Source organism: Rhinoderma darwinii (genome assembly GCF_050947455.1).
Source record: "Rhinoderma darwinii isolate aRhiDar2 chromosome 1 unlocalized genomic scaffold, aRhiDar2.hap1 SUPER_1_unloc_26, whole genome shotgun sequence".
Classification (NCBI taxonomy): Eukaryota; Metazoa; Chordata; class Amphibia; order Anura; family Rhinodermatidae; genus Rhinoderma; species Rhinoderma darwinii.
The window spans coordinates 322,658-344,932 of NW_027461663.1; the positions used below are offsets into that span (position 1 = coordinate 322,658).

The 22,275-nt window shown below is 43.0% G+C and overlaps 1 long non-coding RNA gene across 1 annotated transcript in view; it reads left to right on the forward strand.

The window, feature by feature from the left end:
- The first annotated feature begins 257 nt into the window (after positions 1-257).
- The window catches only part of LOC142671131 (uncharacterized), a 30,168-nt gene continuing 8,150 nt past the window's right edge, over positions 258-22,275 (forward strand). Inside the window, exons 1-4 of the long non-coding RNA XR_012851791.1 lie at positions 258-362; positions 476-526; positions 5,650-5,754; positions 20,497-20,607. This is a non-coding gene — a long non-coding RNA (uncharacterized LOC142671131). The remainder of the gene's footprint in view (positions 363-475; positions 527-5,649; positions 5,755-20,496; positions 20,608-22,275) is intronic.

Below are 22,275 nucleotides of genomic sequence, written 5' to 3' on the forward strand. Positions count from 1 at the left end.
TGAGGCAAAATAAGCAGTGTCCAATAACGATATAATACGTCAGGGATAGACTACACAGACCAACCGTACATCAGCAGCAGAGAACTGAACTCGCTGGTAATGACGCTGCTGCGCACGCAGAGTACGCACAATAGCTTCCGCCCTCCCACTATACCCTACAGCCTATTCTGCCTTTAATAATCATGGCCGCCGACTTTCCCACACCACGTGACATTTGGTAAGCCTCCTTAGGGGTGGTCGCCGTCCAGTCGCTGTCACTCTGTACCCGCCTCTTGTCACGTGACGTGGTCGCCAGCGCTCCACCCCCTGTTCATCGGTTCAAGCCCGTCCCCTGCCTGGCAGTGTCCGTCTCAGCCATGATGGTGAGTAGCGGGGGAATGGCGGGGTATAGGTACCGCTAGTTGAGCTGTAGTTGTCGGTGGTGCTATAATGGAGTCGCGGTGGTCGGTAACTATGTCTTGTTGTTTCTCTACAGCAGGAAGGCCTGGATGACGGACCCGACTTCCTGTCAGAGGAGGACAGAGCGGTAACTGCGCTTATACCCCAAATCTCACCCAAAGATTGTCCCCTCACTGGGAATTGACAAATGTCATTGGTCTTGGTTGGGCTCTGGTGCTCATCTCCACGCTGACTGTCCCGTTATTTTAGTGACTGCTGCAGGATGAGGATGTCCAGCGCACGTATTTTTCCACATTTTTGGTGACTTTTTCGCCAGAGTCCATTGACGCTAATGCAAGGACTGTGGGTAAAAATATTCAGAAACCAGCAAGAAAAGACCTGCTGCTTTTCTTTAATTTCCCGTGAGCGTCCAAAAGCTCTGCTGGAGAAGAAATACGCCTCTGTCTTCCACTGAAATCAATGGGGGGCGGGCGGTGATTTCGTCTGTTTTTTGCGTTGATTCTGTGGTGTCTGTGTCTAAATCTCCGCCAAAAAACTGACCCTTACAAAAGAACTCTTCTTGAAAACATCAAAATACACTTACAACCCCCAAAAGCTATCTGAAAATCTGCTCCAAAAATACCTGAATTTAGAGTGGGTTATTTCTTGAAATCGGCCCTGTGTTTTTCTGACTCAAACGTATTCTGTGTGAACATGGCCTTAGTGGTGTGGTCGCTGCTATTATTTTACAAAGAACTGCTGAAAAACTGACAGAATCCGACTGGTTGTTATGGGGGACTAGTCCACTTTTCCTCGCACTGGTTTTGATGATCAGCTCGGCATCAGCCATGGGTTTTCCCCAGCTCAGATTGCGATGTTAAGCACATTTATTTTGACTGGTTCGTAGACTTTTCAGGGGACTTCAGGCTTTTTGTATGTATATATATTTTTTTTAGGCTGCATGCATGCAACGGCTTGTATTTTGCGGTCTGTAAACTGATCCGCAAAACACAGACAACACACGGATGACTGGAATAGGGCATGCTCTGAATTTTGTGGCTCTGTCCCATGGATCTAAAAAACGCGGTCATGTGCATGAGGCCATATAAATGAAAAGTGCTATCGACGTGCTATGCGTAAAAAAAACAAAAAAACACCAATAGCACATTGATAAGTGGTCGTGTGCGTGAGACTTTACTTACAGCATCAGGAAGTGGTCTTGACCTACGCTTTCACTTCGCTTCTTTACGTGCTTGGATTGCTTTTCTTGGTAGATTTTAGTGTTTGCAGTTAATTGGTTATCCTTTTGGGACATGTTTTGCTGCTTCCATTAAAAAGCAGAACAGTTGGAGAATGCGTTTTTTTTTTCAGTAATTATCACGCTGAGCGGATACCAAATGCTAAATAAATTCAATAGGAAACCGTATCAAGTGTTCTTTGTGTAATTTAAAGGGGGTTTTTCTCATAAATGTGTAATTTGTTCTAAACTGTTTAAAAATGGATTGCTTTGTGCATATAGTGAAATGTTTACCAGCAGATATAATATTTTGAACATCTTGGGATCCTTTTACACTGGCCAATTTTCGACGTAACAATGAGCACCGATCAACGAGACAGCTAGCTGATCGTGCTCGTTTTCTCCTTTCACAAGGAGCTATGTATGTCGGCAGCCTGTCTCCCTGTTTACACAGACGTGCTGCTGACCAAGACAATAATTTCTGCTGCAGAAACTATACAATCAGCCGATCGAGCGTTTGCTTGTTAATCGGCTGATCGTTGCCCTGTTTACACAGGACAATTATTGGGAAACAAGCTGTGGACGCTTGTTTGCCCGATAATTGGCCCTGTGTAAAACATTCTTTACTTATTGATTTCAATGGTAATGCTTCCGTTCCGTAAGGTTTAAATTTTTAGCGGAAACAATACAGTAGTCGACTGCGCTATTATTTCTGCTAAAGAAACTTAAACCATTTGCAATGGCAGCATTACCATCTAAATCGAAGCTAATGCAAACTGAAGCTATGGTTTGTTTGGCTTTCTCTTCCTCTGACGGAATGGATAAACGGAACCAGACGCTGATGTGAATGAGGTTAACGTCCAACCTTTGATGCCCCTGCCCACTGTGTCCCTTTGGCTTTTGTCCTGCACAGTGGCGCACTTGGTCATCTGCTGTGCAGGGAATTGCATCACGGCTTGATTAGAGTAGCTGTCCTGCAGTCCCTGCACGACACGTGGCCGGAGTATTACTGTGGAAGCAAGCTTCGTGAATGAGCTGCATTTAGTTAGCCCTGCAGCCCCTTCACTCTAAGTGTGTGGGGGGGGGGGGGGGGGAGTTCCTGGCAATCTGTCCCCATGAGTCAGTAAGTGATGGCTTATCCTTTAAAAAAAAAAAAATATATATTTTTTACTCCGTTTCATCAAAAATAAAGTAGCTTTGCGACTCATTTTGCATTTACAGCAAACCTGTGTCTCCATGGTAAGCAACATCAAGCCCTGTTTAGTCAGATCTTGTAGTTATACTCTCCCATTATGGTCCAAAATTCTTAATAACCTACATTTAGTAGGTAAGCAAGAATTAGGGACGGATGGGTGGCAATATGTCAGCAGGACCAGACTAACCTGACTAGGTAACCACCAACTCCTAAGTGGAGGCTTCATAAGAGCAAGCTTCCATAGGAAAAAAATAGTGGAGGCAAGGAGCGGAGGAATGTAAGGAGGCAATCAAACACATTCGGACTTATGAAATGGAAAATGACATAGAAAACTGGTCTGTTCACATCTCCGTTTGGGGCCTCTGTCGCAGATCTAGCCGAAAACGCCATAAACCATAGTTCATAAAAGCCATGAACACTCAGACAGAAACCCCATAGGTCCCATTAAAATCAATGGGTTCTGTTGGCGGCCGGCTGGTGTCTGTCATACAATTGAACCTGTGCTTCTGTTTTCGTTGGTCTTCTTGAACAGCGAAAATACCAACGCAGATGTGAACAAATGATCAAAAGATTAAAAAATTGATAAATAATATTGGGGATCATGAAGGAGATTGGTTGTTTGATAAATGTCATGAATGATCAATACAACTTATGTAAATGGGTATATAAGGTGGAAACTCATTGGGGTGGATAATTCTCACACAATTGGTAAATGGGGGAGACAACAACAAGAAAAATAAGAAATTACATCTATATGTTGGGATGTAGTGAGACTAGATGTAGATCCATTCTATAGGATTATTGCCACAAATGTTAATTGGTGTTCAGGCCTTGAGACACTTTACATCTGGTATTCCACTTTTCCTGTTCTAGCGGTGGTTATTGATTCAAGCCTAATCAGGTCGGTGCTGTCTTTTCTCATATGGAAAGACTCCTCTTAAGGTCCTTTTACACGGGCCAATTATCGGGCAAACTATCGTTTATAGAATGTTCATTCCTGATTGCCCTGTCTAAACAGGGCACCAATCAGCATATCAACAAGCAAACACTTGTTCATCTTCTGATCGTATCGTTTTAAAAAAACAAAATATCTTAGTCTGCAGCACATTTCCCTGTGTAAACAGGGAGACTCTCTGCCGACATGATGATGATGATTATTATGTATGAGGACGAGTGGTCGGCGTAACAAGCACTCGTCCCCATGCATAGCGCCTTGTGACTGTAGCAAACTATCGCTGATCACTAGCTGTCTCGTTGATCGGAGCTCGTTACACTGGCCAAAATTGACCGGTGTAAGAGTACCTTTAGGAAGGAAGGAGGCCAAGGAGTTTGGGACTGCCAGATAAGTCTCCAGGCTGTAGCCGACTTGGTGCCAGGATGTTTTGGAGGGTATTTGATCTCTGAAAGGCGATGCTCTGTTTGTTTGGAACAGATTTTCTCAAAGGCTTTATAGAAAGTGTTGGATTCATCTTCTGAAACCGAGCAAAAAAACAGACCAATTCTTTTGCGGTAGTGTTTAATGTTGGCTTAAGTTGGTGTCAAAATACCCCGTGAACAAATTTGCATATTGGGTCCCCATAGCAGAGCCCCTGTTTATCCACTTTCTTCTTTTAGAAAGTTCATTAAACTTTGGATGGAAAAACTAGTGTAGAGCTTAACCCCTTAATGACCGGGCCTGAAAAGACCTTAATGACCAGCTCAATTTTTCTGGTTTTGCCTCTGCTTTTCAGCAGCCATAACTTTTTTAAATTTTTTCATTGACGTGGCTGTATGAGGCCATGTTTTAATGCGAGAGAAATTGTTTTTTTTTTTTCCCCACAGTTTTTGCGGCGTGAAAATAGGAAAAAGCGATTCTCGTAATTTTTTTTTTTCGTTTATTTTTTATCCTGTTCACGTTTCACACTAAATAACCTATTAGACTAATTCTTCAGTTTATTACGGTCGTGTAGATACCTAATATGTGTAGGTTTTTTTGTTTTTATTTAGTGTAGGGGCAATAAAATGTATTTAATGCATTTTTGGGACTTTTTTTATTTATTTGTTTTGTTACGTTTTTTTTTTTTTGTTTTTTTTTTAATCCCATCAAGGGATAACTTTTATTTGTAACTTTATTTTTTACTTGTAATGTATTAGCATACTTCTGTACGCTAATACATTACACTGTGTCACTATGACACAGGCTGCTGATCGGGCAGCACATAGTGTACCTGAACAGCAGGCAAACGGAACAGACAGCCCTGGGGTCCTTTGTAGGTCCCCAGGGCTGACTGCAGAGGGATTCCCCATTGTTTGATCGCAATCAAAGAGGGGAATTCCCTTTGATCATGCCGCGGACCTCTGTAATCAAAGGGTTAAGCAGCTGGGGTCCGAATGTTTGCCGACCCCAGCTGTGTTCAGGAGGCTGCTCTAAGATCAGGAGCTGTTAGTTACAGCTCCTGCTTAGAGGATGAGTACTCACAGGAGCGCTCATCAGCCTGATCTACAGCCAAAAGACGTCTCTGTAGATTAAGCACCTGCACTGCCTGACGTCAAGACAGTGGGCGGTCGGGAAGGTGTTAAACCAGTCAAACCGCTCGGGAGCAGAGTTGACATATTTTTAATTGACCTCAATAGAAAACCACCCTAAAATAGGCAAATTGGCTTCCTACTTATGTTAAAATGTTTACGACTGTAATTCTCTTGCATTTCTGAAATGTCAATGTTTAATGGGTGGAGAACATTCTTTGATTGTATCCTGCTAGGAGTTATTTAGTTCTCTGCTTAGTAATCTCTTGAAAGTGACCTACACTCTTGTGTGCTTTCTAATGTGATAATTTTCTGTTTTATTTCTCCTGTAAAGCCACGTGCAATTAATGTAGATCTGCAGCCTGATGCCACTTTGCAAGTTGATATATCTGATGCATTAAGTGAGAGAGACAAAGTGAAATTCACTGTGCATACAAAGGTAGGTGTTGTTCTTGAACTACTAAAAAAACAAAAAACTGCTGAAATTCCTTCTTGGAATGCATTTAGAAAATTTAGCAAAACATTGATTATATGACATTTTTTTTCTGTTGACATTTACACTGAGTCCTCCACACTCTTGCCAGAAAGTAATTTCAGCAGATAAACAAACTGGAGGTGCAGATCCCCAAACCAGGTTGAGCGCTGCTTGGTAGAGCTAGACACCATTACGTTACACCATTTATGGACGTCTGGTAGATGTCCCTGCTTAAAGGGGTTGTACAAAATTACCAGAACACGGCTGCATGAAAACCACACCTATCTAGAAGTTATATTTGGTGCTGCAAATCTGCTATATTAAAGTGAATAGAGCTGAGCTGCAATAACACACACAACCTGTGCTGTTTTTATTTTTTTTTTTCTGACTAATGCAACCATGTTTTTGTAATCTTGTACAACTCATTTAAACCCTTCCCGCCCAATCACGTAACTGTACGGGTTAAGGGGAAGTATGGAGCGAGCTCATGGGCTGAGCTCGCACCATACACAGCGGGTGATGGCTGCTACACGCAGCCGACACCTCACTGCAACGGGCAGAATCAAAGTTTACTTTGATTCAGTCCAACACCTTAAATGCTGCGGTCAATTGTGACTGCGGCATTTAAAGTGTTAGAATCGGGGGCACCCCCTCAAACACGCCATCGCAACCCCTAGCGGTGCGATCGTCAGGTAACAACGGTTGCTATGGCAGCCTAGCGGCCAAAAAAAAGCCTTCAGGTCTGCCATCTTTGCACTACTTTGAAGCTTTGCCTCCGGCAGGGCTTCAAAGAAGACTGTCAGAATCACAATATAATGCAATACATTAATATTGCAGTATATCATGCAAGTGATCCAACGTTCACTGCTTCAAGTATCCTAGGGGCACTTAAAAAAATAAATACTTTTTTTCTGTTTTTTTTATATGTTCCAAAAAAATAAAGTATTAAAAGTTTAAGAAACCAAACATTTTCCTATATATATATATATATTCTCTCTGTCACCTTAGCACTCCAAAAAAATTAAATCAAAAGATCAAAAAGTCGCATGTACTCCAAAATGGTATCGGATGCTGTAAAAATAAAACCCCAAAAAATGTGGTGTAATCGCTGTTTTTTTTGCCCTTTTCACCCCACAAATTTTTTTACAGCTTCCCAGTACTTTCATGCGTTTAGAATAGATCGTGCCATGAAAAACTACAATTTGTCCCGCACAAAACAAGCCTTTGTATGGCTATATAGACAGAAAAATAAAAAAATTATAGCTTTTGGAAGGTTGGGAAGAAAAAACAAAAGTGAAAATCTGAAAAATGGCTGAGGAGGGAAGCGGTTAACCCCTTCCCGCAGGAGCTGAGCCAGCGACATCACCGCCGGGTGACAGCTGTATGTTACAGCTGGCACCCTGAGGTATCGGCCAGGACCGGAGCTAGCCTCCGATCCGACCGATTAACCCCTCACATGCTGCGTTGAATAGCGATCGCAGCATGTGAGGAGTTTATAGCCATCGGCACCCCAGCAACGTGATCGCTGGGTTGCCGGTGGCTGCAAAGGCGATCGGAGGGCTAATGCTCACCTCCCGGTCCCCCAGCAACGGAATCCTCCTATGCCCCGTCGTCGGCGGGGCCCAGGAGGCTTCCGATACCATCGGCGAGATGGCCCCGGCTCAGCTTCCGGCTCAGAAGCTGAGCCGGCGTCATCAGCAGTGGGTGTCCGCTGTATGTTACAGCGGACACCCCGATCTATCGCCAGGAACCGGAGCTAGCTCCGATTCCTGGCATTAACCCCTTCGATGCAGCGATCCATTGTAATCGCTGCATCCTAGAGGTTTGTAGCAAATCGGCAGCCTTGCCACGCGATGGCAAGGCTGGCGACTGCTACCATGGCAACAGGAGCCACTGGGGACCCTTGACGTTGGGTTGCGAGCTTTGCGTATTTTGGCCAAAATAACAACTAATACCCCATGTTTCATGGATATTTCTTACTACGTATACTACACTTTTTTTCAGGACGCAGCCGGGTCTTATATGCTGGGAGGGCATGATGTGCTGGCGTTTGGTTTGGAATGCAGAGCAGCCCGCTTTAGCTAACACTAGCGGCGTTACAAATAGGCTGTTATTCGGCAAGATACGCCATGCCTGACGACCAGCACATTATCCCTCCACGTATTACACATAGTACTGACACCCCATGTACTATTCACAGCACTGACCCCTATTCATCACATTTATTTTATTTATTTATTTTTATTACATTATTACACAGTTCTGACACTTTCATACATACATATTTATTTTTTACCATCCATTCACACCCTAGCACTACACTGACACACATTTATCGCACACCTTTGAGCGCTTAGTCCGCCACTCCCCTCAAGACTAGTGGGAGGGGCTATCACTATTTAATGCACACTCCTTCTGCAGCATTCTTTGACCCGTCTGCGTCCTGATGGGAACGGGTTTTCACCCACCCACCTACCTAGTGAGTATGGCCTTTTTTGTGGTTTTGATATTTATGTCCCATTTTTTCTGTTTGTGTTCCTAACAATGGACTCCTGTCTGCCATTACGTAAGCTGATTAGGCCCCGCCCAGAGGCGGAGCCTGATCGGCTTGCTGTCCGTGAACAACTGACAGTTCTAATACATTGCACTACATAGGTAGTGCAATGTATTAGAACATCAAACAAACTGTTGGACCTTCAAGTCCCCTAGTGGGACTAAAGAAAAGTGTCAAAAAAGTAAAAATAAAAGTTGTAAAAAATACAATAAAAGTTTCAAATAATAACACAAAACACAATCGCCCTTTTTCCCTTATCAAGTCATTTATTATTGAAAAAAATAATAAAGCCATACATATTTGGTATCGCTGCGACCGTAACGACCTGAACTATAAAAATATTATGTTATTTATTCCGCACAGTGAACGCCGTAAAAAAAATAACAAAAAAATACTGACATAATTGCTAATTTTTGGTCACTTTGTCTTCCAAAAATTGAAATAAAAAGTGATCAAAAAGTCGCATGTACCTAAAAATGGTACCTATAAAAACTATAACTCGTCTCGCTAAAAACAAGCCCTCATACAGCTCCGTCGACGAAAAATGTAAAACCGTTATGGCTCTCACAACTTGGCGACAGAAAAAATCCTTTCTCCTTACAAAAGTTATTTTATTGTGCAAAAAGTTGTAAAACATAAAAAGTGCTATAAATTAGGTATCACCGGAATCGGACTGACCCGCAGAATAAAGGTAACATGTAATTTATAACACGTGGCGAACGCTGTATAAAAATAACTAAAAAAATATGGCAGAATTGCTGTTTTTTGGTCACCTTGCCTCCCAAAAAAAAAGGATAACAAGTGATCAAAAAGTCGCGTGTACCCCAAAATGGTACCAATAAAAACTACAGCTCGTCACACAAAAAAAACAGCCCTCATACCACTACGTCTATGAAAAAATAAAATTAGTCAAGGCACCAATAAGCCAGGAAATAAAAATATGCAGTTGTGCCGGCCCGAGGGGAACGTTTCTTCTGTTTCAAGTGGCGAATTATCAAGGCCCCTAAAATTAGGGATCCAGGAAGGGGAGGGCCCAAACATATCTGCTGGAAGTGAGGGTGCCCATATTATACCATGACAACACTTTCCCAGCAAAATTCCCCAAACTTCAAAGGTGCGGAGTGCGAACCAAAAGGGGGATAAGTAAAGACCATTTATTAGTGCGACACCGGCCTGTGCAGAAAGGATTGTGTCACAGCATAACACACATCTATGGATTATTTTATTGGTGTTTTTTACCCCACTATACCACCTGACTATGCCCCTTATATACTCCGCCCGCCTTACATGTGCCCCCACATTATAAACGGAAACACCAGTAAGACTCCAAACAAAACTACTACAAGCAAAATCCACGCTCCAAAAGCCAAATGGCTCTACCTCCCTTCTGAACCCTACAGTGTGCCCAAACAGCAGTTTACTTCCACATATATGGCATCGCCATACCCGGGAGAACCCTTTTAACAATTTTTGGGGTGTGTGTCTCCAGTGGCACAAGCTGGGCGCCACATATTGGCATATCTATTGAAAAACCATTTTCACTCTGCAACATCACGTGCACACCAATTTCTGCCAATCACCTGTGGGGTTAATATGCTCACTACACCCCTAGGTGAATACCTTGAGGGGTGTAGTTTCCAAAATGGGGTCACTACTGGGGGGGATCCACTGTTTTGGTCCCACAGGGACTTTGCAAATGCGACATAGCGCCCAGAAACCAATCCAGCAAAATCTGTACTCCAAAAGCCAAATGGCGCTCCTTCCCTTCTGTGCCCTACTCTGTGCCTAAACAGCAGTTTATGACCACATATGTGGTATTGTCATACACAGGAGAAGTTGCTTTACAAGTGTTGCGGTGCTCTTTTACATTTATTTGTTGAGAATATGAAACATTTTCAGCTAAAACTACGTCTTATTGAAGAAAAACGATTTTTTTTATTTTCACTGCCCAATTCTAATAAAATCTATGAAACACCTGTGGGGTCAAAATGCTCACTACACCCCTAGATGGATTCCTCAAGGGGTGTAGTTTCGTGAATCGAGTCACTTTTGGGGAGTTTCCACTGTACTGGCACCTTAGGAGCTTTGCAAAAGTGACATGGTGTCAAGAAACCAATCCAGCAAAATCTGTGCTCCAAAAGCCAAACGGCACTCCTTCTCTTCTGATCCTTGCCGTGTGCCCAAACAGCAGTTTATAACCACAAATGGGGTATTGCCGTACTCCAGAGAAGTTGCTTTACAAATGTTGGGGTTCTTTTATTCCTTTATTTGTTGAGAAAATGAAAAATGTTGAGCTAAAGCTACGTCTTATTGGAAAAAAAGGATTTTTTTTTATCTTCACTGCCCAATTCTAATAAAATCTATGAAACCCCTGTGGGTTCAAAATGCTCACTACACCCCTAGATGGATTCTTCAAGGGGTGTAGTTTCCTAAATGGAGTCACTTTTTTGGTGTTTTCACTGTTTTGGTCCCTTAGGGGCTTTGCAAATGCGACGTGGTCTCCGCAAACCATTCCTGCTAAATTTGAGCTCGAAAAGCCAAATGGCGCTCTTTCCCTTCTAAGCTCCGCTGTGTGTCCAAAAAGCAGTTTATGACCACATGCGGGGTATTGTTTTACTCGGGAGAAATTGCTTTACAGAAGTAGTGGTGCATTTTCTCCTTTTAGTCCTTGTGGAAATTAGAAAAAAATAGCTAAACCTACATTTTCTTTGAAAGAATGTAGATTTTCATTTTCACGGCCTACTTCCAATAATTTCTGCAAAAAACCTGTGGGGTCAAAATGCTCACTATACCCCTAGATAATTTCCTCAAGGAGTATAGTTTCCAAAATGGTGTCACTTTTGGGGGATTTCCACTGTTTTGGTGCCACAAGAGCCTTTCAGACCCGACATGGAGCCTAAAATATTTTCTAATAAAAAGGAGGCCCCAAAATCCTCTAGGTGCTCCTTTGCTTCTGAGGCCGGTGCTTCAGTCCATTACCGCACTAGGGCCACATGTGGGGTATTTCTAAAAACTGCAGAATCTGGGCAATAGATATTGAGTTGCGTTTCTCTGGTAAAACTTTCTGTGTTACAAAAATAATAGATGAAAAATTTATTTCTGCAAAAAAAAAAAGAAATTTGAAAACTTCACATCTACTTTGCCTTAATTCCTGTGCAACATCTAAAGGGTTAAACTTTCTAAATGCTGTTTTGAATACTTTGAGGGGTGAAGTTTTTAAAATGGGGTGACTTATCGAGGGTTTCTAATATATAAGGCCCTAAAATCCACTTCACATCTGAACTGGCCCCTGTAAAAATAGCCTTTTGAAATTTTCTTGTAAATGTGAGAAATTGCTGCTAAAGTTCTAAGCCTTGTGATGTCATAGAAAAATAAAAGGATGTTCAAAAAACGATGCCAATCTAAAGTAGACATGTGGGTGATGTTAATTAGCAACAATTTTGTGTGGTATTACCATCTGGCTTACAATCTGATACATATAAATTTAGAAAAATGCACATTTTTGCAATTTTTCGCTACATTTTGGTGTTTTTCACAATTAAATACTTAATGTATCGAGCAAATTTTGCCAGTAACATAAAGTCCAATGTGTCACGAGAAAACAATCTCAGAATCGCTTGGATAGGTAAAAGCATTCCGGAGTTATTACCACATAAAGTGAAACATGTCAGATTTGAAAAAATTTGCTGTGTCCTGAAGGCCAAAACAGGCTGTGTCATGAAGGGGTTAGGGTATGTGCACACACACTAATTACGTCCGTAATTGACGGACGTATTTCGGCCGCAAGTACCGGACCGAACACAGTGCAGGGAGCCGGGCTCCTAGCATCATACTTATGTACGATGCTAGGAGTCCCTGCCTCTCTGCAGGACAACTGTCCCGTACTGTAATCATGTTTTCAGTACGTGACAGTTGTCCTGCAGCGAGGCAGGGACTCCTAGCATCGTACATAAGTATGATGGTAGGAGCCCGGCTCCTTGCACTGTGTTCGGTCCGGGACTTGCGGCCGAAATACGTCCGTCAATTCCGGACGTAATTAGTGTGTGTGCACATACCCTTAAGGTCTCTTTCACATGGCAGTATTTGGATGTCAAAGCCAGGAGTGAAACCTAGAAAAAAAAAAATATAAAAGAAAGATTTGTACCCACTCCTGGTTTTGGCTTACAAATACTGATGCAAAATACTGCAATGTGAAAGAGGCCTAAAGTGCATTGGTCTCATTACGGGTGCACTTTTAAGGGGTTGCATAGACAATCCCTTTCCATATGGCAAACTTTAACAAAGCAGAATGTTTTTGTAAAGAGCAAAACTTTTAAAGATTCACTGGAGCAATAAAACAAAATTTGACGTAAGTAGCTCCTGGAGAATAAGCACTGCATCTAGTCGTTCAGGATCATATATCCAACTTTTCAGGTTTCAGCAGTGCATCTAGCACCAGCATTAATGGATTTGGTAGGAGTGGATCCCACAGCTGTCTAAATGTCAAGAAAAGCAGAATGTGGCCAATGGGAGCCGAAATTGTGAGTGCCACTGGCAGGTCGGTTGCTTGGTGGAAGGTTCAGAGGTTTTGATTCAGAATGATCATACATTTATGCCGCCTCCTAATAATGCCATGAATATTAGTGTTAGGAAAACCTCTTTGGAAGGGGCTGCATCTCGGCTCACATATGTTGTTTTTAAGGTTCTCATGCACACATCAGTATTTGGCTTCGGTATTTGGAAGCCAAAACCAGTAGTGGAACATAAACTGAGAACCTATAATGGAAAGATTTGCACCTCTTCCGTGTTTTTGACCCACTCCTGGTTTTGGCTTCCAAATACTGAAGCAAAATACTGACGTGTGCATGAGGCCTTAGTGCTTTGCTGGGCCGCACCCCACCTGAATGTCTGCTTTTTGTTTAGATGCTCGTATTTTATACTAGACTATCTAACTTGATTGCCTTAATTACACGATTTTATCCTTGTGTGCCGAACACTATCGTTCTATGAAAACCGCAGAAAAAAGCTTTTGAGTCATGTGCTTTTCTAATCTAAGAATAAGCATATAAGAAATGTGCTAAATAGACATTTCTTTGTTGTTGCGCTCCCCACATTATGTTACCGTTCACTGATGGGATAGTGTCAGACTGCGTAGGGATGTGCCGTTATCAGAAGGAATAACAGATTCTAGTCGGTTTTGTGTTTTGGTTTTTTAAGGAAATCGTGCCATGACTATGGGCTGTCTGGTTTTGATGCTCAACCCCATTCAAGTAAATGAGGCTGAGCTATAATACTAGACACAACCTTGGATAAACATGGTGCTGTATTTGGGGGGGAAAAGGCAAACCCTTTTTGCCAGTCCTGCAAAACCCCTCTGATTCTAAAGTAAACATTGTTTTTGAAGCCCACATTCGTACAACTTAATCTTTTTTTTTTTTTTTAAATCAAACAAGTTTTTATTGATAATACAACATCTGTTATACAGCCTGTACATTTTTTACAGTACTTTACAGAAAACAAATAAAAATAACATAACCTCACTTAAGTAGTGCAAAATTCCTTCAAGTGCTTTATGGCATGTATACAACATCTTTTGTTACACCGTAACATATTTCCCCCCCCCAACTGAACTACCCCCCTCCCTTGCAGTACCCCCTCTTTCCTGATTTTTCCACCACTCCTCCTCCATGTCTCCTCCATAGTAAACCGATATTCCACCAGACCTTAAACATGTATGTATGTCAGCCCCCCTCCAAATCTCATCTAGTGATCCGCATTGCCATAGGCGTGCAGCCATTTACCCCATTGTTTCTCGTATTTCTGAATTGTCCCTCTTTTCAGATATATCCGATGTTCCAGTGATACCGTGTGATTAACATATCCAACCAGTTCAGCTACCTCCGGGGGATCCGCCTGCAGCCAATATTTTGCGATTAGTTTCCTAGCATGATACAAAATCTTTTTAATAGACAGTAGCTCCACTCCATCCCCTCCTTCCTCCCCAATGCAGCCCAGTAAGAATATTTTAGGTTCTATTGGGAAATCTCTCCCATATACATTAGACACCATACTTTTAACTTCCTTCCAATATCCTTCTAGCAGCGGGCAGCTCCAAAACATATGCTTTATGTCCGCCCCATCAAACATGCACCTGGGACATTCCTTAGTTGATCTAATGCGCATTTGCCATAACACCTTAGGCGTCCTATACACCCTGTGTAATAGAAAAAGTTGTGACCTTCTGTGCGTTACACTAATAGAGTTTTTTAGATGATCCCAGTACCTCCTCCCAGTCTTCATCCCCTATAGGCCCTACATCCTCTTCCCATTTACGTCTGATCTCCACCAACGGGTCCCCCAGAAAACTAGAGAGTAGCGTATTATATAGCACCGAGATAATCCCTTTAGTGTCTTTTGCCCCTAGTACCTGCTCCATCCCTCCCATGGTGGAACAGCTCAAATCCACCAGTCTCTCTTGAGCCTGCGCCGCATGCCTTAATTGAAGATATTGGTAGAACATCCGATGTGGGAGTCCAAACTCCTCCTGTATTCGAGCAAAGGGCTTAAAAACACCTCCTTCATACAGCTGGTATACATATCTAATCCCTGCTTGTTCCCAGTCTTGAAATCCTTCCAGCATATTAAATTCCCATAGGTATGGATTGTCCCATAAAGGCATATAATTGGAGCATCCTGTAACCCCCAATAATTTCTTACTTTCCCACCAAACTCTATGTATTAATAGTAAAGTCGGTTTCCCTCTTGCCTCCCTCTTTAATTTATGGGATTCCATGGCCTCTAATACATCCGTTCTCTGACCCAAATAATATACCAGTTTCCCACTAGATTCCCACTCCTCCCTATTCTTCCAGCCCTTAAGGTGTTGTAATTGGGCCGCTAGATAATATATCCATGCATTCGGAATAGCTAACCCTCCCTGTTCTACTGGTAGTTGTAGCTTGTCCAGTTTTATCCTGGGGATCCCCCTTTTCCACACCAAGTCCCTAAACAAGTTATGGATTCTCCTGAACCAGTATTTAGGTAACCACACTGGGGCATTGTGCACCACATAAAGAATCTGGGGCATCAGAATCATTTTGATGAGATTTGCTCGACCCAATGCTGACAGTGGTAGCCCGAGCCATATTTTCGTCTTATCCGTGAGTTTGCTCAACAATGGTATCACATTTAGTTCAATAAAGTCCTGCACCCTCGCCGATATCATGATTCCCAGGTACTTAAATTTCTGTACGCACGGTACCTCAATTCCTCCAATCACCAACGGCGTATCTACTGGCTGGAGTGGCAACAACACCGACTTATTCCAATTAATTTTTAGTCCTGAGAATCTACCAAAGCGCTCCAATACATTCATTATCACTGGCAGTGAGTAATTTATTTCCCCCAAGAACATCAAGATATCGTCCGCATATAATGCTATGCGCTCCTCCAGCTCCCCACAACGAAACCCTTCTATCCCTGGATGCTGTCTTACCATATTGGCTAGGGGTTCAATTGCCAACGCAAATAGTAGTGGCGAAAGTGGGCATCCCTGTCGCGTCCCCCTCTCCAGTCTGAAGGAATCTGACATCCTTCCATTTGCTCTTATCCTAGCTACCGGCTCCTTATATAATAATTGTACCCATTTTATAAATTTCTTTCCAAAGCCCATCCGTTCCAAGACAGCCCACAGATACCCCCACTCCACACTATCAAACGCCTTGGCGGCATCTAAAGACAGCACTGCTCTACACCGTGCATCCGGAGCATCTGTCTGCAAATTCAAGAAAAGTCTACGTAGATTAACTGCTGTAGAGCGCGATGGCATGAATCCCGACTGATCCATCCCCACAATTTTAGTCACTACTCGCGACAGCCTATTAGCAAGTACTTTCGCTAAAATTTTAATGTCCGTGGTTAATAGAGATATCGGTCTGTACGAGTCAGGTTGTTTCCGATCTTTCCCTTCCTTGGGGATTACGACTATAACGGCTTCATACATTGTCTGCGGTAAACGCCCCCTGGTGAAACTATCCTGGAACACTTCCAATAACTCCGGCAGAACCGTCTCCCCATATGTTTTATACAATTCAGTTGGTATACCATCTATCCCTGGAGCCTTTTCGTTTGCCATAGAACTTAACGCTTCCTGTATTTCCTCTAGCGTAATTGGCTCTTCCAATCCCTCTCTCTCCTCCTCCCCCAGGATATCCCATGTCATTTCTGCCAGATATTCTGACAGCAGATCCTCCGAGTAGTCCACCTTAGTACGATACAGTTCCATGTAGAATGATGTTAACACCTCTAATATATCCCCTGTTTCTCCAACCAGAGTCCCGTGCACTGTCTGCAACTGATGAATGAACGCACTTTCCCGCATCGGCCGTGCCATATTTGCTAACAGTCTGCCCGCCATTTCACCCTCCTCATAGTATTTTTGTTGTAAAAATAGTCTTTTATTAGCCGCTTGCTCCAGCTGATGTTCCCTAAGCATTTTCTGGGCAACCTTCCATTGGCCTAGTGTTTCCGCAGTGTTATTAGTAACGTGCCTCTCCTCTGTTACTGTGACCCTGTCTGTCAAATGTTGACCCATTTGTCGCGACTTAGTTTTAATGAGCGAGATCTCCCGTATATACACTCCCCTTATAATCGCCTTCATAGCATCCCATAAAATATCCGTAGGAACCGTACCTTTATTAAACTCAAAGTATTCTCGCAGACTCATATTTATTATCTCCTCTCCCACTAACCGTATCCAGAACGGGTTCAACCTCCAGTGCATTCTCAACCCCCCCATCTCTGAGCTTGTTCGGAGCTTAAGTAACATTGGGGAGTGATCAGACAGTGCTCGTGGTAAGTATTCCACCCCTTCCACACATTCCATCCCCATTCCATTATTAAACATTAGGTCTATTTGTGATAATGATCCATATGTAGATGATACACACGAATATTGCGTAGCAGAGGGCCATTTTGCCCGCCAAATATCTGTAAACCCAGCCTCCAACATGTACTTTCCGAATCTCGTCAGGCCAGTATCCCCCACCCCTCCCCCTTTTGGAAATTTATCCCACCCTTTGTTCATTATGTTGTTGAAATCTCCCATCAATATAGTCGGTATCATAGGCCACCCAGCCAGCTTCTCCAGCACCTCTCTCATCGGACCCACAGAGTACGGGGGAGGCACATATAACACCACAATTATACATTCCCAGTTAAACAATTTACAATGCACCCCAACATATCTACCTGCCCTATCTTTAAAGGAATCTATACAGCTAAAAGGCACCTCCCTATGAACCAGGAGGCTAACCCCCCTTGAGTATGTAGAATGAAAGGAATGAAAACTATGCCGGATCCAAACCCTATGCGCTTGTTGCACCGTGTCAGTAGTAAGATGAGTTTCCTGCAAACCCATCACTCCAGCAGACTGTCCTTTCAGGTATTCGAAGATAGCTCGCCTTTTTGTTACCTCTCCCATACCTCTCACATTCCAGGACAGAAGATTTACCCTACCCCCCATCTAAATCTTTTTGGCATTTGACAGTGGCTATTTCCATTACTCCCAGTGGCAATCAGAGCGTACTGCATTTCAAACTCCCTTTCCCTCACAAACATCCCCCCTCCCACCTCCCCCTCCCACTCAACTTTCCATAAACATACCCTCCTCAGAGGGCCCGGGCTGGTGAAAAAAACTTCACCACTATGACCATACAGCTTCCCTTTCACATTGTAGAAATCCATCTGTTTCTACAATTTAACCTCCAAAACCAAGAACCTCCCGCCACCTTCTCCTCAATAAACAAGTAGCATTTTTATGACTCCTATATTCCATTCTGCCTTTAAACTGACAGCATCTTTCCTCTCCTCCCGCCAACAATGAGACATAGACATCATTTTAACAAAAATCAACATATAAATGCAGAAAATAATGCCTTATATTCTTGCGCAAGTCATCTTCCTTCCAACATAGCAGAGTCCCGACTTCATCCATCCATTTGTTGATCACGCCGCCGCTTCTTCCGGATCATGTCTTAGGCGAGCCTCGTGACTATCCAGCCACCGTAACGCATCTTTCGGATTTTCAAAGAACTGTACGGATCCTAATGCCGCCACTCGGAGCTTAGCCGGATACAACATGGAGTACTGAACTCGAAGATTCCTCAGTCGTCTTTTAATGTCCAGGAATTGCATCCTCCGTTTCTGTATCTCCGCAGAGAAATCCGGGTAGAACGACACTTTCACCCCGTTCACTCTTATATCTTGCCTTTCTCGGGCCTGTCGAAGAATCAGATCTCTGTCCTTATAATGAAGCAATTTCACTAGCACCGGTCTCGGTGGCCTCCCATATGGGCCCGGTCTTGTGGGCACTCTATGGGCTCTTTCCACCGCAAACAATGGGGTTAGCGATTCCTTGCCAAAAACCTCCAATAGCCATTTTTCGAAGAAGGCATCTGGATTGGACCCCTCAACTTTTTCAGGGATGCCCACCATCCTGACATTGTTTCGACGCAAGCGATTCTCCAGGTCATCGGTTTTTGCTAAAAGATACGTAACATCCACCGCCACAGCATTCACGTCTCTTCTCATAGGCAATATACTGTCTTCTAATTCGCTGACTCGACCCTCCACCGCTGTCGTGCGTTCCGACACTTTTTGAAGATCATGCCGTATTATGGACAAATCTTCCTTAATTCCCCCCACCTGGCAGGTAAGTTTAGCTAGCGTGCTATTGCTCAGGCTTACCGCCGAAAAAACATCTGCCAGCGTTGGGCCCGGTTTGTCCAGAGTCTGTACGTCTCGATCCAATCCTCCTCCTGAGTCATCTGTAACAGTCTCCCCATTCTCTTCCTCCTCTGCCTCCATTTGCGCTCGCAGCGGTTCAAATCTGGATCCGGAACGGCCAGCCTGCTCCTTCCCTCCATCCGCCATCCTTTCCCTCTTATCACTTCTCACAGGGGTTTTTCTGGCAAAGCGTTCCAGCCGCGATGCCGCCGCCCCTCTCACATCCCTGCTCACTGCATAGGAGCACATGTCAGCGCCATCTTGCGCCCCCAGCTCACCGTCCTCTGCCGTCTTGGATCTCCTGGACCGGGTCATCACAGCCTCCGATGCGTCTCCCTGATCACCACAGTTTCCCCTCTCTTCTCAGGTATGTCTCCGGTAGGAGAAGTGAGTCTTAGGATGATTCTGCAGGATATCGGCAGCGGGAGCTCCGGTTTATGCCTCCACTCACATGCTGCTAAGCCACGCCCCCACAACTTAATCTTTAATGAAAAGACCTATCTGTTTAAAAGGTAACCTTCATTAAACCTTGGTTCAAGATAAAATAGTTACCTTTTAAAATTGACACTAACTTTTTTAACTACTAATGCTAATCTAACAGTATACATGATATAGAACAACTTTGTAACTTACTGCTTAAATTTAGTTTTTCCATGCAAATTCCTGCTGCTAGGTGTTTCCATTCCTGTGTTCTGCCCCCCTGTCAAGCAAAACTTATCTCTAGTTAGGGCATGTTCATACAGCCTATTTCCGGCCGTTTTTCGGAAGCCGAACGCCTCCAAATATCTGTCCATTGATTTCAATGGGAAAAACAGCCGCGAAAAAGAAGTGCAGGACACTTCTTGGGAAATTTTTAGCTGTTTTTCATTGACTCTATAGAAAACCGCTCCAAAAAACGGCCGTAAAAAATGCAGCGAAAATCGCGAGTGGCATAAAAAATGTCTGAAAATCAGGAGCTGTTTTCCCAGGAGCTGTTTTGACTCAGCGTGTCAACATACTCTTAGAGTGGAGGAGATGGGAAGGAAGTGAGGGGGGCGGTGGTTGGTGTCTCTGCCAAAGCACACTCCAGTGACTTCACAGCCTGTCCATAGAAGTCTATGGTGATGGGAGGGAGGAGCGGGAGCAAAGCGAGCATGACCCTGCAGCCCATAGAAATCTATGGAGGTGTGAGTAGGAGCAGAGAACACACACTCTACAGCTTTTAAATTGTGTGTGTGTATATATCTCTCGCTCTGCTAAATCATGCAGAATACAAATCTTATAATGTTCAGAAATAGTGGTGTTCCTCATGTACACACGACTGCTTATTCTGAATGGTTCATTACGCTTTAATGTATTTGCAATGTAAATCTTATTGTCGTTCTTCTTTTTTTCTGTTTTATATTCAGAGTTCACTACCAAACTTCAAGCAGAATTAATTTTCAGTCGTCCGACAGCATGAGGAGTTCATATGGCTTCACGATTCCTTTGTGGAAAGTGAGGATTATGCTGGATATATTGTAAGTGTATAAAGTGTCACTGAATGTGGTACCAATCATTCTTGGTTTATAATATGTTAGTGTGGTATGTATTTTTTTTCCTCTCTGAAGAATTATAACTTTTTATTTTGAGTAGCGCTTCATAGAAGATTATGGCTGCTTGTGTAGTTTCTCTTAAATCTCATTGTGTTTAAAATAATAAAAACAAAAAAGCAAAGCTGCCAAGGCCATCTGTGCTGCAGAAATATTGGTCATGGCACCATATAATTACAGTAGAGCGAGGCAAAAATAACATTCTAATTTGGAAAGGTTGATCTTCCAAGTGGTGAATCTGTTGTGATGGAAAATAAGGTGACACAGAGGAATAGATTTGTGTGGGTGTCTACTTCTAGTAATAAACACTTGACATGTGAGCTGTCATTCTTTGGCTCATTTTCTGAAAACACTTTCTGCAATATTTACTACCAAAACATTCCGCGCCTATAGCCCTATAAGTCCACATTCATGCTTTAAGGTGTCCGCAAATGTCTAAAGTGGCGTTGTTGGGAAGGGTCTCTGGTCAGGGCAAGTGTCCTTGCTTTTGCTTTAGGCAGGGTTAACGACTATAGGGTGATGTACAGAAGTAGGGGAAATTCTGAAGATTTGTGGTGTGGTTTCTAAACCGCCACCCACACATAGCGCAAAAATTCTGCATGACCATATAAGCATATAAGACTTTTAAATCTGCAGCATACTCCTTTTTTTAAGGGAAATCTTGCTGATGTTCCACTGCTTGCAACAAAATTTGTGGTGGAATGTGCCAATGACCTGTGCACTTGAGCTAAAGGGAACTCCCGGAAAACAGGTGCTGCCGCACCTTCACCACCTTAGTGTCTGTTTCTTCCAGTAATACTGCCGGACAAACTGTAACCCTGCTACTCTGGCTCTGCCCTTCATTCAGCAATCGCTTACAAGAAAAATTTCCCAAAATTAAAAAAATGCACATACAATTATATTTCTGTTGCAATAGATAGTGATGCGGTTCCTTACCATAAACACTTGGAGTGTGATTTGTAAACATTTTGGTTTTGTACTGGTTAAAAAGTATCCGACCGCTCTACTGGCATTAGGCCTCATACCCACTTCAGGTTTTTTCGTCCGGGTGCTATCCGTTTTTTGGAATGCACATCCCACATAGTGAAATCACAATCTAATAGTCTGCTAGTTACTGCCACTATAACCACTGTGTGAACCGCTAAGTAAATAAATAACCAGTGCAGGGAAACCTGGCTAAATAGTGTAGAGTTCCAACTCACCCAAAAAATAACTCTGTGCCCCAGCTCTCCTGACATGTCTGTTTTAGTAGATGCTTGTATTCCCATTCTAAAGAATATTTTCTTCAAATTCTACCATGTACCATTCCTTTTTTTTTTTTAATCTGAAAATGTATAATTGTCAACTGGGCACTACCATTCCCCTTGCCTATTTTCCTGTGGCATTGTAATGCAGTACCAGTAAAGTAAACGAGATTTTAAGTACTCATCTAAACGTTGCAGGATTTTTGTGCACGTAAAGTGACCTGTGGTGTGTATTTCAGAATCTGCAGCATGTACCTGTCAAGTTTATATAAACGCACGAAAATCCGCAGCATAAAACTGCAGCGATTTCCAAGTCAAAATGTAAAAAACACACTTATGCACCAAGGCCAGG